Below are 14,697 nucleotides of genomic sequence, written 5' to 3'. Positions count from 1 at the left end.
GGATCTCAATGTGATCACAGCTTTAGACTTTTAAGCGTCTCTGTTGATTTTATTGGTATTTTTGCCACTTTTTTTTTATCCCAGATGTGAGAACCCATGGAAAGCCTATATTGTGAGCCTGAAGGTTCCTCATTGTGCTGGGAGATAGCGTGCCTCCTGCCCCGTCCCCAGCATTGATTAATAAACACTTTACCTGCATACAGAGAAGCCGCCATCACTTGATTTCAGATCATTGTTGTGTGATTTATTACCCGGGACTGTGTCCTGTAATTACCGGGAGATGTAGCAGAGCTGGACGCCGCGTATGGACTTCTGAGGTAAAAGCTAGGAGGGCAGAAAAGCGTATGTAAGGCGACAAATGCTGCACGCAGGTAACGACTTCATCTCATCTGGATCTATTACCAGAACGTGACAGCAGCCAAGCATCTGTATGTTAGCAGTTGTTCTGGTAAGTAGTTCTGATCTATCATTTACCACCTTCCTTAGCAACCCATTCGCTGTTGTCTGGCATACTGATGAGTGGTAGAGATGCACAATGTTTATAGGCTGTTTTTTTATTACAGACTCTGAATTGAGGGTCATATAACATATCAGGGCTGTTAAAGGGAAACTATCAGAGGGTTATGTATGTCCATATAGCGGGTGGGGTGCTGAGGATGAAGGTATGTTTCTTACCTTCATCCTCTGCGTTGTTAAAGTGCAGTTTGTGGCGGTTTGTTGCACTGGGGCGGAACTAGAACCTTCAGCACACCAATCCGACCCATCTGCTCTGCTGATATTAAAGGGGTCCTCCAGCAAATATCTTTCTCTTTCAAATGAACTGAATTCAGAAAGTTATATAGATTTGTAATTTAGTTCTATGTAAATATCTCAAGTCTTACAGTACTTATCAGCTGCTGTGTGTACTGCAAGAAGTGGTGTATTCTTTCCACTCTGACACACTGCTTTCTGCTGCCACCTCTGTCCATGTCAGGAACTGTCCAGAGAAGGAAAGGTTTTCTATGGGGATTTGCTACTGCTCTGGACAGTTCCTGATTTGGACAGAGGTGGCAGCAGACAGCAAAGTGTCAGACTAGAGAGAATATACCACTTTCTGCAGGATATACAGCAGCTGATAAGTACTGGAAGACCTGAGATTTTTAAGTAGAAGTAAATTACAAATCTATATAACTTTCTAAAATTAGTTGATTTGAAAAAAAGAAGAAGAAGATTTTACCCGGAGTACCCATTTATCAAGAAGGGGCAGGCCGGCCAGAACCGGATTGGTGCCCTCAGGGTGGTAGCCCCCCCTGTGTACCAAACAGCCTCATTAGCATAGGGATTTCATTACAAACTGCGCTATAGGATACAATGGGGTGTTGATAAGTCCCTGGCAAAAAAAATTTTTTGCATCATTGAAAGTTATATCCTCAATCTATATGATACCTTGTGGCCAAACTTCAGCAGGAGTTTATATTCTATCCTTATGTAGCTATATGCAACTATATGCAACACATTCACAGTGACATGGTGCATTATTAAAGAGGTTATCCAGCACTACAAAAAGATGGCCACTTTTTCCCCTCTCTTGTCTCCAGTTTGGGTGGGGTTTTGAAACTCAGTTCCATTGAAGTAAATGGAGCTTAATTGCAAACTGCACCTGAACTGGAGACAACAGCAGGGGTAAAAGTGGCCATGTTTTTGTAGCGCTGGATAACCCCTTTAAGGTCCGTTCACACTCCGCGCTGGGAATATTCTGCCTTAAAATATAGTGCAGAGCTAAATTCCATTGAGTTCCATGGAATTTGCACTCTGCATTTCACACAGCGGAATTTCTGCACAGAATTCTCTGCAGCGGATCACTTTTTGGCCAGAAGAAACGAATGTCAATTCTTCTGGCTGATTTCGCTGGCGGAATGCCATTGAAATGAATGGAGCAGTGATTTTCCGCTCAGAATCTTTTTGGATTCCACACTGATTTGTGCTTGTGGAGAAAAATGAATTCAGAAGACGGATTCCGCACAGAATGCACGCAGAATTTGCGCAGATTCACGCGGAATTCAGTGAGAGGTGATTCCGGACGGGACACTGTCCTTGCGTATTCTGTGAGAACACTTTCCTTGCTGATTCGGTGTCGATTCCTCAGTGTGGACTGATCTTTAGATGAAAAGCAATTCTCATCCAAAATTTAAAAACCTATTTTTTTTTTTTTTTTTTTCAGGTGGGAGACCTACATTAGTGATCATCTCAGAAACCATAGACCCCATCAATGACATGATGTTCGTCAGCAGTATGTTACACAGCAGCCATCATTCAGAATAAACTAGTCGAACTAAAGGTCAAGCTGTTGCAAAAAAAAAAAATAATAATAATATATTTTTTTTTAATGAACATTACAATTAAGTCATTCATGAATGCTGATGTACATAGTTCACTGTGTTATGTGTCCTTACTGTTAGAAGCTACCCAAGAGCCACATCTAATCCAGGATCATCAGTGTGTACAGTATACAGATCAATGGTCTGTAATATTTCTGGCTATATTATTCTATAGGTGCCTAAGGTTTCATTGAAAAGAAAGCAATTTCCCTGCGTGAGTCCATCCACTGTGTGTTAGTGCATTTAATTAAAGGGTTATAGTATATGTGTCATTTCTTATGGTGTGAAGCCCTCTAGCGGCTCTGTGTGAATGACAGTTAATGGCAATGATGGTTCATTCCTTGTCTTGGGCTGCCACACACTGGTCTGGTGGGGAATAAGGAATATTCTTGATACTATAGTTGTCGTTTCCATTGGTACCTTTTTGTGGTGCCTTTATTTCTTGTTTATTAGTGTGCTTTTTTTTCTTTCAGATTTTTCTCTTCTTTTTCTCAATCACAAGCTGAGGCACATAGTGTAAAATAGACACTCTACAACCTTTAGCTTTGGCTGCCCAGGCATGATGGGAATTGTAGTTTTGCAACAGCTGGAAAGCCAAAGGTTCCACATCCCTGCTCTACAAAGTCCAAACTTCATCTGACATTAAAGTCAGCAAAGAAACTGTGTCATTTGGCTGAGCAGCTGCATGCAAGCCTCACATAACAAAGGATCACATACCTTTCTGTGGTCCTTCATTTTTTATCTCTGCTTCTGATGCCAACTGCCTACTCTGTGGCCTTCAGACCCTGCCTAGTATACATTTTGTAATGAACTTCCTGTTCCTGCTGGACACTCTAGCCAGAAATTCTGCCAAACCCCATCTTCCTCCCACTACGGCTTCTTTAGGTGTAGTGGGCAGCTTTATAATTAAAAAGGTATAATGGGAGGGAAAAAGAGTTGGCTGAATTCTCAACTAGAGTATACAACAGGAAGTCACACTAGACAGGAAGTTGGGCAATAAAGACAAAAGAGCAAACAGTTTGCATCAGGGGTAGAAGGTAAGCATGAAAGACCATAACTTTACCAATATATGTTTCCTTATTAGTGTAAAGTAGATTTTATTGTTGGAAAACCCCTTCAAGTAGTGTAAGGTTTACTAAAAAGATAAGTTATATTAAAAATTGAAGATGATGGGGATAAATCTGAAAATCCGTAGTAACAGATTCCAGAGAACTGGGGCAAAGTAGGTACCGTGTTTCCCTGAAAATAAGAAGCCCTCCTAAAATAAGACTCCCCTACTACCCTAGCCTCTAGAGTAAAGTAAGACATCCCCCCGAAAATAAGGCACCCCCTACCCTACAGTCACCCCCCCCCTCGAAAGAAAGGCGCCCCCTCGGCGCCGCAGGCAGCTTGTTCCATGGCCCCCAACGTCCTCCACGTATCCCAATGCACAACACAGCCGCACGTCCCAATGCACAACGCCGCTGCACGTCCCAATGCACAACACAGCCGCACGTCCCAATGCACAACGCCGCTGCACGTCCCAATGCACAACACAGCCGCACGTCCCAATGCACAACGCCGCCGCACGTCCCAATGCACAAGACAGCCGCACGTCCCAATGCACAACGCCGCCGCACGTCCCAATGCACAACACAGCCGCACGTCCCAATGCACAACGCCGCTGCACGTCCCAATGCACAACGCCGCCGCACGTCCCAATGCACAAGACAGCCGCACGTCCCAATGCACAACCCCGCCACACATCCTGACACACAATCCCGAGCACGTCTTGATGCACAACGTCGAAGCCATCCCACAAGCATGTAAGGATTCCGGGGAGGTCCGGGGGGATGTCTTTTTCTCTCCCCCAGCTAGAGGGAGGAGGGAAATAAGACATACCCCGAAAATAAGACATAGGGGGAGATTTATCAAACATGGTGTAAAGTGAAACTGGCTCAGTTGCCCCTAGCAACCAATCAGATTCCACCTTTCATTCCTCACAGACTCTTTGGAAAATAAAAGGTGGAATCTGATTGGTTGCTAGGGGCAACTGGGCCAGTTTCACTTTACACCATGTTTGATAAATCTCCTTCATAGTGCCTGTTTTTGAGTAAAAATGAATATAAGGCACTGTGTTATTTTCGGGGAAACACGGTATGGTGTAGTTTTTACTCACCATGGCTCGGACTCGCCATATGACTGGTGGCTGAGAAATCGCCATATTCCCTCTAGTAAGTTCACAATGACACAAGGTTCTTTTTCATACTTGGACGTACAATCGATGTCCTTATAGTAAGAGAACATAGAGCAACTAAGGTATAGGATACAATAAAGCTAAAAAGGCCAACAAAGAAGTGGCTCTTCACCTTGTGGCTATAATAGGCCCTAAAAGCTATCTCCTTTCAATAGTATAACTGTAAAACAAGACTTTGGATCAAAGAAAATGTAAGAAAATCAATAAATGGAAGTACAGTGTATTCTATACAACAAACCCGTAATAACTAAAGAGGCATATTCTGCCTTCTGTTCATTTCCATTTCATCTTACTACTCTATTTCTGATAGTCCTTCTGAATTTCTTTGTTCTCCACTATTCTATGTCTCCGCAGGTCATTAAAATAAAAAGTTATAAAAATCTGGGTTATAGTTTTTTAATAAAGAACCACAGAATTTTGTATAGCCAGAGAAATAGGATATTTATTTGGTCAAATTACAAGCTGTAAAGACCCGAATTGGAAGACTGGTGATTTAAGGGGTACTTCGATTCAACTGGTGTCAGAAAGTTATACAAATTTGTAAATAACTTCTATTAAAAAAAAATCTTCCAGTACTTATCAGCTGCCGTATGTCCTGCAGGAAGTGGTGTATTCTTTCGAGTCTGCCACCTCTGTCCATGTCAGGAACTGTCCAGAGCAGTAGCAAATGCCCTTAGAAAATATCTCCTGCTTTGGACAGTTCCTGAACTGGACAGAGGTGACAGCAGAGAGCACTTTGTCAGACTAGAAAGAATATGCCACATCCTGCAGGACATACAGCAGCTGATAAGTACTCGAAGACTTGAGATTTTTAAATAGAAGTAAATTACAAATCTGTTTACCTTTCTGAAACCCGTTGATTTGAAAATAATTTTTTTCACAGGGGTACCCCTTTAAGTAACAGGGACGATTATCGGGCAAATGGCTGAAGGGCTGATGAGATCTTGTGTGCACCATTTAAATTATTGATATCGGCAGTAAACAGGCGATGTGATGAAATGAAAGGCTGTACTGATGATCCTGTAGTTGTTGCGGCACAGCTGCAGGATGAACGACCAGTGAGATCATTGCTTGTTATCTGCCTCCCATCAACCCTTAGTTAGGTTGAAAACCCTCAATTTAAAGTACTAAATCATTGACACAACCTGACAACTGTCCTTAAAGGGGTATTCCCATTTGAACATGCTATCTGCTATTCATAGGATAAGGGATAAAAAGCTGATCGATTGGGTCCAAAAGCTTCCGTTATTCTCCATGGGAGCAATGGAAACAGTCAAATATAGTGTTTGGCTGTTACTGGTGGCTTTCATTAAGAATGAATGGAGCGGAGCGTGCAAGCACAACCCACAACCCTGCTCTATTCTAACAGGACACTGGGGTCCACATTCTTGAGATCACTATGTTCCGTCTGACCACTCCAAATTTTAACCAGCTTTAACTCAAACATTTCTGCCATACTAGTGTCCAGGGTCCTAGTCAAGAGTTAGAGTTAGAGGTTATAGTCAAGGGTTAGAGTTGGCTGAATTCTCAGCTAGGGTGTACAAAAGGAATAGGAAGTCTGTTATAGGGTGTACATTAGACAGGAAGTGGGAAGATGAAGACATGAAAGTATGAAAGGCCAGCGAGAGGTAGGAAAATAACTTTATTTACCAATACATGTTCATTTATGAGAAAGTTGAAAGTAGGTTTCATTGTTGAAAGAACCCTCTAAAGAGTGTGAGAGGCCAATTGAAATATGTATTGACACATATTTAAAAAATTTTAACCATAAAAAAAGCTGTTTAACAGGTCAAATAAAATGTCCAAAATACTTTGTGTGCACATAACCTAAGAGGCTGAAATCCAGGTGATACAATCCACTCCTTGAATATAGATATGTGTCTAGATGAAGAATGGCCTAGGAAAGAAAAGGGTAAAGCGTTGCTGTCATTTCAGCGAACTTCTGTCACAAATCAAGATTCTTTGGGGTTTGAGTGCTGAAACCTCCTTCAATCATTAAGTGCCGCCCGAGTCCCCCTCCAATCTAAGTGTTGACCCCCTCCAATCATTGAGCGCTGAGACCCTTTGCAATCATTAAAGGGGTATTCCAGGAAAATTAACTTTTCCCTATCCACAGGATAGAGAAAAAGAAGGTGAACGCGGGGGGGGCCTTCCTCTGTACCCCCTGCTGATTTCCATATCGAACCCCGGCTTCTGTATTACGGATAGAGCTTCAGCAGGTGAAGAAGTACACCAGAAGAGCACCGGAAGAGCACCGGAAGAGCGATGTACTTGGCTCGGCTCTGTACAAAAGCTGGGAGGTTGGAACACCATGTCTCCAATCATGAGTGCTGAGTCCCCCTCCAATTATTGAGTGCTGAGACCCCCTCCTATCATTAAGTGCTGAGTCCCCCTCCTATCATTGAGTGCTGAGTTCCCCTCCAATCATTGAGTTATAAGCCCCCTCCAATCATTGAGTGCTGAGTCCCCCTCCTATCATTAAGTGCTGAGTCCCCCTCCAATCATTGAGTGCTGAGTCCCCCTCCAGTCATTGAGTGCTGAGTCCCCCTCCAATTATTAAGTGCTGAGTCCCCCTCCTATCATTGAGTTCTAAGCCCCCTCCAATCATTGAGTGCCGAGTCCCTTTCAATCATTGAGTGCTGAGTCCCCCTCCAATCATTGAGTGCTGAGTCCCTTTCAATCATTGAGTGCTGAGTCCCCCTCCAATCATTGAGTGCTGAGACCCCCTCCAATCATTGAGTGCTGAGTCCCCCTCCAATCATTGAGTTATAAGCCCCCTCCAATCATTGAGTGCTGAGTCCCCCTCCAATCATTGAGTGCTGAGTCCCCCTCCAGTCATTGAGTGCTGAGTCCCCCTCCAGTCATTGAGTGCTGAGTCCCCCTCCAATTATTAAGTGCTGAGTCCCCCTCCAATTATTAAGTGCTGAGTCCCCCTCCTATCATTGAGTTATAAGCCCCCTCCAATCATTGAGTTATAAGCCCCCTCCAATCATTGAGTGCTGAGTCCCCCTCCTATCATTAAGTGCTGAGTCCCCCTCCAGTCATTGAGTGCTGAGTCCCCCTCCAATTATTAAGTGCTGAGTCCCCCTCCAGTCATTGAGTGCTGAGTCCCCCTCCAATTATTAAGTGCTGAGTCCCCCTCCAATTATTAAGTGCTGAGTCCCCCTCCTATCATTGAGTTCTAAGCCCCCTCCAATCATTGAGTGCCGAGTCCCCCTCCAATCATTGAGTGCTGAGTCCCTTTCAATCATTGAGTGCTGAGTCCCCCTCCAATCATTGAGTGCTGAGTCCCCCTCCAATCATTGAGTGCTGAGTCCCCCTCCAATCATTGAGTGCTGAGTCCCCCTCCAATCATTGAGTACTAAGCCCCCTCCAATCATTGAGTGCCGAGTCCCCCTCCTATCATTGAGTGCTGAGTCCCCCTCCAATCATTGAGTGCCGAGTCCCCCTCCAATCATTGAGTGCCGAGTCCCCCTCCTATCAGTGAGTGCTGAGTCCCCCTCCTATCAGAGTTCTAAGCCCCCTCCAATTATTGAGTGCTGAGTCCCCCTCGAATCATTGAGTGCCGAGTTCCCCTCCAATCATTGAGTGCTGAGTCCCCCCCCAATCATTGAGTGCTGAGTCCCTTTCAATCATTGAGTGCTGAGTCCCCCTCCAATCATTGAGTGCTGAGTCCCCCTCCAATCATTGAGTGCTGAGTCCCCCTCCAATCATTGAGTTCTAAGCCCCCTCCAATCATTGAGTGCCGAGTCCCCCTCCTATCATTGAGTGCTGAGTCCCCCTCCAATCATTGAGTGCCGAGTCCCCCTCCAATCATTGAGTGCCGAGTCCCCCTCCTATCATTGAGTGCTGAGTCCCCCTCCTATCATTGAGTTCTAAGCCCCCTCCAATCATTGAGTGCCGAGTCCCCCTCCTATCATTGAGTACTGAGTCCCCCTCCAATCATTGAGTGCCGAGTCCCCCTCCAATCATTGAGTGCCGAGTCCCCCTCCTATCATTGAGTGCTGAGTCCCCCTCCTATCATTGAGTTCTAAGCCCCCTCCAATTATTGAGTGCTGAGTCCCCCTCGAATCATTGAGTGCCGAGTTCCCCTCCAATCATTGAGTGCTGAGACCCCCCAATCATTGAGTGCTGAGACCCCCCCAATCATTGAGTGCTGAGACCCCCACAATCATTGAGTGCTGAGACCCCCTGCAATTATTGAGTGACACAATAAATAAGCTCCAAGCAAAAATGTTGGACATGCACAACCCAGTGTAAATGATGGGTGCTAAATGGTAAGCATATAAACCAATATAACTATATCAGAGAAACAGCTATGCCAAATACATAAACCATAGCACACCAAACAATGTAATAAATAAAAGTACTTTATTATAACAGGTACAATATTAGGTATTACTGATCCCACAAACTAAAAACAATTAAAATATCACTCCCACAGGGGGGTACCCGGTAGTACCACCCACAATGACACCCCAATCTAAGTATGTCACACACCCTGTATAAATAAAGTACACGTGCAATGCGTTATTATTCTATAACATGGTACCAGTAATCCACAATAACAAAAAATAATAATAAATGCACTATGAAAGGTGTTACCTAATAAATAAAAAAACCATAAGCAATATCACCTAGTGTATAAGAAGTCATGTACAAAGACAGTGAAATCAAAATCAGACCAAATTAGTAAGATACCACCATAGGTAGCAAGCAACAGGGTGGTGATGGGGTGTCAAGAAAAAGATCCCCACGCGTTCCGTCCGCCCAACCGGACTTCCTCAGGGGTACTGTACATAGGTTAGGGACCGTTATTTATACGGAGAATATCAAATGATTAAGTAAATCATACAAATAATTGATAATACCTGTGTATCGGGAGCTGCCCACCGCTCCATGCCGACTCCAAAATGGCGCCAATAGCGTGACCCATGCGTGAATGCGCATGTCCGGTTCATTGCGGTCACATGACCACGTCTGTCTGACTCTAGGTCACATGATCGCGATTAGCTGACGTAACGTCACATGATCGCTGTAGAACGTTATATTTATAACAGCCATCCAAAACAAGTTACAAGGAGTGCCGAGTCCCCCTCCAATCATTGAGTGCCGAGTCCCCCTCCAATCATTGAGTGCCGAGTCCCCCTCCTATCATTGAGTGCTGAGTCCCCCTCCTATCATTGAGTTCTAAGCCCCCTCCAATCATTGAGTGCTGAGTCCCCCTCGAATCATTGAGTGCCGAGTTCCCCTCCAATCATTGAGTGCTGAGACCCCCCCAATCATTGAGTGCTGAGACCCCTCTCAATCATTGAGTGCTGAGACCCCCACAATCATTGAGTGCTGAGACCCCCACAATCATTGAGTGCTGAGACCCCCACAATCATTGAGTGCTGAGACCCCCTGCAATTATTGAGTGACACAATAAATAAGCTCCCCCATGGGTCCCACCATAGTCAGTGCTTTGGCTGTAAGCAATGTGAAACCTGTATTAGATAACTTCCACACTTTCATGTAATCCATTAGGAATTAAAGTGTATGTATAAATCCAGTAAGCTTCTTTATTTCTTAGCAGCCAGAAGTGATTTTCGGCTTCCAGAGGGATCCAGTATATAATGGCTGGCTATATACATGGAAACAGTGGGATTCAGGAAGGCTTCTGTTGTGTTCTCCCCATGTTTGTTCACTGTCTGTCTCACTGTGTGGATCGTTCTCCCACCGTACTGCAAACTGCATATCCAGTCAATTAGGTAAACAGCGTAATTCGTGCTGCCATTTAGGGAACATTTTGTATGAAACGTTTTGTGTGTAATATTATTAGGAAGCACTTACATCTGCTTATCCCCTGACAGTATCGGCGGTATTATTTTCTGTATTGGCTGTTTTTTTTTCAGTGTCTGCTTGAAGCCAGGAAAATGTTCAGCGATCTGACATTGGGTATTTTTCACAGTTTTTGGGTAGGACGTTTCTCTGAACATCCCCCACCAATATCACTAGTACTAGTACAAAGGCCCAGGGTCACTCTGTGCTGAAGGAGAGTCTTTGGGGTCATTCACACATATTTCAATTACAATCCCTGCACGTTCCATAATTACGGACGACGTGCTACAGAACGGACTTTGGAACAACCGACATTCAAACAGTATCAGAGCTCCTGGAATCATCTTCTATGATGGTGTTGGGCGTTCCAAAGTCTGATCGTCTGTAATTTCGGAACATGTGAATGACCCCTTAGACTCTTAATGCTGCTTCTTCCAGGAGTGACCAAATGAACCTCCTTAACCTTTTCTCATACCCAGGTCCCATGCTTCTTTGGTCTCTTTGGTCTGCTAAACACAGGCCTACCTCCATTTTAATCCTCATCCCCCAATTCTTAACAAGCGTACCCCTTCAAGCACCTTTATCCTCAGAGGAAGAGAATTTGGTTCCACCTGTACCACCTTGCAACATCCCCCTCAACCTCTTTTTCCGAAGAAGAGAAGGAGATGTCATCAAAGGTCAGTAAACAATTATGAGGTTATCTGGTCCACCCTTGGGCATCTGGGTAGGATGTGAGAGAAGTGGCGCCCTACTTTAACTTTCCTTTTAGCCACGTCCTACTGCTCTCATTCATACTTACTCATTCATTCAGATTAGTTAGAACAACAAGGATGTGGCCCTTTATGTCTTAATCTTCTTGAACTCTTCATCCAGGTCATCATGGTCAGGGGTTGCCACAAAAACACAGAACTCCCCCAGATCCCTTTGACAATTTTTCAGCCATCTTAAAGGAGAAAGGCGAAAAAGTAAAATCCAGGGCGGGCAGTGGTGTTGCAGGAACCTAACAAAGAAGTTATACTTACCCTTCCCCATGCCCCTGCAGTGCGGCATCACCAGCTCTCCTAATAAAAGTACAGGCCTCCCGACTCCCATGAAACTTATTAGCATAACCTTTCCAGCCGTCTCATATGTTCACACAATAAACTTTTCATGAACGGCCTTTGTTTTCAATTTACACAACGGACGTTCTTTTCATAACTAAATTATTTGCATTGAAGTCAATGCAAACAGCTGTTGTTCACGCAATGTATTGAACAATGGCCGTTGTTTGCTACGGCTGTCAAAATATTGATCATGATCATTGATTATTTCCAGCCGTTGTCCATAGACTTTGCAATTAAAACGAAGGCCAGTGTTTGTATAGTGTGTGAACATAGGCTAAAGCAGTAGGGGGGGGTGTCTTCTTTTTTTTCTAATAGCCAGGATTTTTTTATCCAATTCATTTATTTTCTCATCAAATAAGAACCTTTTTGAATAGTGATATATTTTTATTTTGTACATGGGAAAAACTGTGTATTTCTTTCTAATGTTATTGATACTACTGTATCACCATGTACCTAGGAGTAAGGAGGAGAGGCACTTACATGACAGACCAAGGCCCCAGCTGTCATCCTAACCACTCTGTACCCACAGTCCTAATATAGAGTGGGGGGGGCAATTCGATTACAGAGGGGTCCCCATGTTCTTTCTACTCACTTACATGCCACATTTGCTATTGAATACAGCATCTTTATTTGTATGACATATTAAACTGTTCAGAGGTGCAAAATTTACAGAATCCTTGATGTAGAAAAAGTATTACAATAAATTCTACTGAGTTAAAGGTTAAAGGGGTAGAATTATAGGGGTAATTATAGTTACTTCTCTTTAAAAATCTCAATTCTTCCAGTACTTATCAGCTGCAGTATGTCCTGCATGAAGTGGTATATTCCTTCCAGTCTGACACTGCTCTCTGCTACCACCTCTGTCCATTAAGGCTATGTTCACACAAGGATTTTAACAGCCGTTGTTTTAAAATAACTGTAATTATTTGCCATTAAGTGGTGGCCATGCTCTAAATTTCAACAGTGTGTGAACATAGCCTTTCTGTGTTTTCCATCCACTCCTGGTTTTGGTTGCAAAATCCTGAGTAAATATACTGTGTGGGAACATAGCTCCAAACTGCTTATTTCCACTGCTGTGCTGTGTTCCTACCAGGCTCTAAATCTAAGGATTTGTTGCCCTCTTGTGGTGATTCTGAGAGACAACACTAGAAGCCTGTCACCCTGCAGGATCTGCACTTCTAACTGATCAGGATTGTGAAGTGTAACATGTACTGGTGAATAGAGATGCAGGGTACTGTCTACTTCTAGTCCTATATCCTAGGTATACACAACATACAGGGTATCAGAGCTCTTCTGGCCTATGGGAGTTCTCCAACTCAGCATAAAGAAGTGTGATTGCTGAATGTGTCCTGTGTAATGGAAATGAATGTACAGTCATGGCCAAAGTTTTGATACAAATATACATTTTTACAAAGTCTACTGCTTCAGTTTTTAAAATGGCAATTTGCATATACTCCAGAATGTTATAAAGAGGGATCAGCTTAACAGCAATTACTTGCAAAGTCAATATTTAAAAGGAGGCTGGTGCTTGGCATCATTGTTTCTCTTCTGTTAACCATGGTTATCTCTAAAGAAACACATGCAGTCATCATTGCACTGCACAAAAATGGCCTAACAGGGAAGAGTATCGCAGCTAGAAAGATTGCACCTCAGTCAACAATATATCCACTGGCGGAACTACCACCGTAGCAGCCGTAGCGGCTGCTACGGGGCCCCGCCGCATCAGGGGGCCCGTGACGCGGGCCCCTGGAGCTGACATATCCTGCAGCACCCGGCGGCTGAGCATGCCTCCCGGGTGCTGTAGCCGGGGGCCGGTCCCGTGCTCCTCCCGACCCGGAGACTCCTTTCCCCAACCATAGGGAAAAGGAGTCACTGGGCCAGGAGGAGCACGGGACCGGTCCACAGCGCTTCTGTCACCCACCGTCTGATGCCGCGTCCTAGCCCCGGCAGCGCGCGTATCATAGAGTTCTGTGTGGGCTTGTGCTGCGGCCGCGACTTCCGGCACAGAGACGTGTGCCGGAAGTCGCGGCCACAGGCCCACACAGAACTCTATGATACGCGCGCTGCCTGGGCTAGGACGCGGCATCAGACGGGGTGACAGGAAAAAGGCTTGACGGGGGAGCGTGTTGTTAGGTGAGTTTTCTTTCTTTTTTTTAAACTTGCTTTCCTCGGTGGGGGGGTGGGGTGGGGAGAAGGGGGCATCTATAGGGGGGGCATCTATAAGGAAGGGGGGGGGAGAAGGGGGCATCTATAGGGGGGCATCTATAAGGAAGGGGGGGGGAGAAGGGGGCATCTATAGGGGGGAGAAGGGGGCATCTATAGGGGGGGGGAGAAAGAGGCATCTATAAGGAAGGGGGGGGAGAAGGGGGCATCTATAAGGAAGGGGGGGGAGAAGGGGGCATCTATAAGGAAGGGGGGGAGAAGAGAAGGGGGCATCTATAAGGAAGGAGGGGAGAAGAGAAGGGGGCATCTATAAGGAAGGGGGGGAGAAGAGAAGGGGGCATCTATAAGGAAGGGGGGGAGAAGAGAAGGGGGCATCTATAAGGAAGGGGGGGAGAAGAGAAGGGGGCATCTATAAGGAAGGGGGGGAAGAGAAGGGGGCATCTATAAGGAAGGGGGGGAGAAGGGGGCATCTATAAGGAAGGGGGGGGGAGAAGGGGGCATCTATAAGGAAGGGGGGGAGGGGGACATCTATAAGGAAGGGGGGGAGAGGGGGGCATCTATAAGGGAGGGGGGAGAGAGGGACCATCTATAAGGAAGGGGGGGCATCTATAAGGGGGGGGGAGAGAGGGCCATCTATAAGGGGGGACACCATAGGGGGAGAGCAGGCCATCTATAAGGGGAGAACATAGGGGGAGAGGGGGATATAAACGTACGACATTGGGGGAAAGGGGGCCATCTATAAGGGGACAATATAAGGGAAGAGGGGGCCATCTATAGTGGGGGCAACATAGGGGACCATCTATAAGGGGACAACATGGGGGGGCATCTATAAGGGGGACAGCGGGGGGGGCAACATAAGGAAGCTATCTATAAGGAGGGGTGACAGAGAGGAGGGCCATATACTAAAATGGGATCACATAGAGTCAGCCTACCCGCTAAATGTGGGTGTAAAGGGGCCAATACAGATGTGCAGTTGGTAGAGATGAGGATGGTGACAGAGTGTGGAGCCTAATATGTC

General features: G+C 45.2%; 1 long non-coding RNA gene across 2 annotated transcripts in view; it reads right to left on the bottom strand.

The window, feature by feature from the left end:
• Nucleotides 1-239: 239 nt before the first annotated feature.
• The window catches only part of LOC138802637 (uncharacterized), a 35,633-nt gene continuing 21,175 nt past the window's right edge, over nt 240-14,697 (bottom strand). The window contains exon 5 of one of the 2 annotated variants that reach the window (XR_011364794.1): nt 240-324. This is a non-coding gene — a long non-coding RNA (uncharacterized lncRNA). Of the gene's footprint in view, nt 325-6,408; nt 6,491-14,697 lie in introns of those variants that run through there. The other variant, XR_011364793.1, reaches the window with a different exon arrangement.

The sequence above is a fragment of the Dendropsophus ebraccatus genome, chromosome 10 (assembly GCF_027789765.1).
Source record: "Dendropsophus ebraccatus isolate aDenEbr1 chromosome 10, aDenEbr1.pat, whole genome shotgun sequence".
Classification (NCBI taxonomy): domain Eukaryota; kingdom Metazoa; phylum Chordata; class Amphibia; order Anura; family Hylidae; genus Dendropsophus; species Dendropsophus ebraccatus.
The sequence above is the reverse complement of the archived record's forward strand: the minus strand, read 5'-3'. Positions and strand labels throughout refer to the sequence as shown.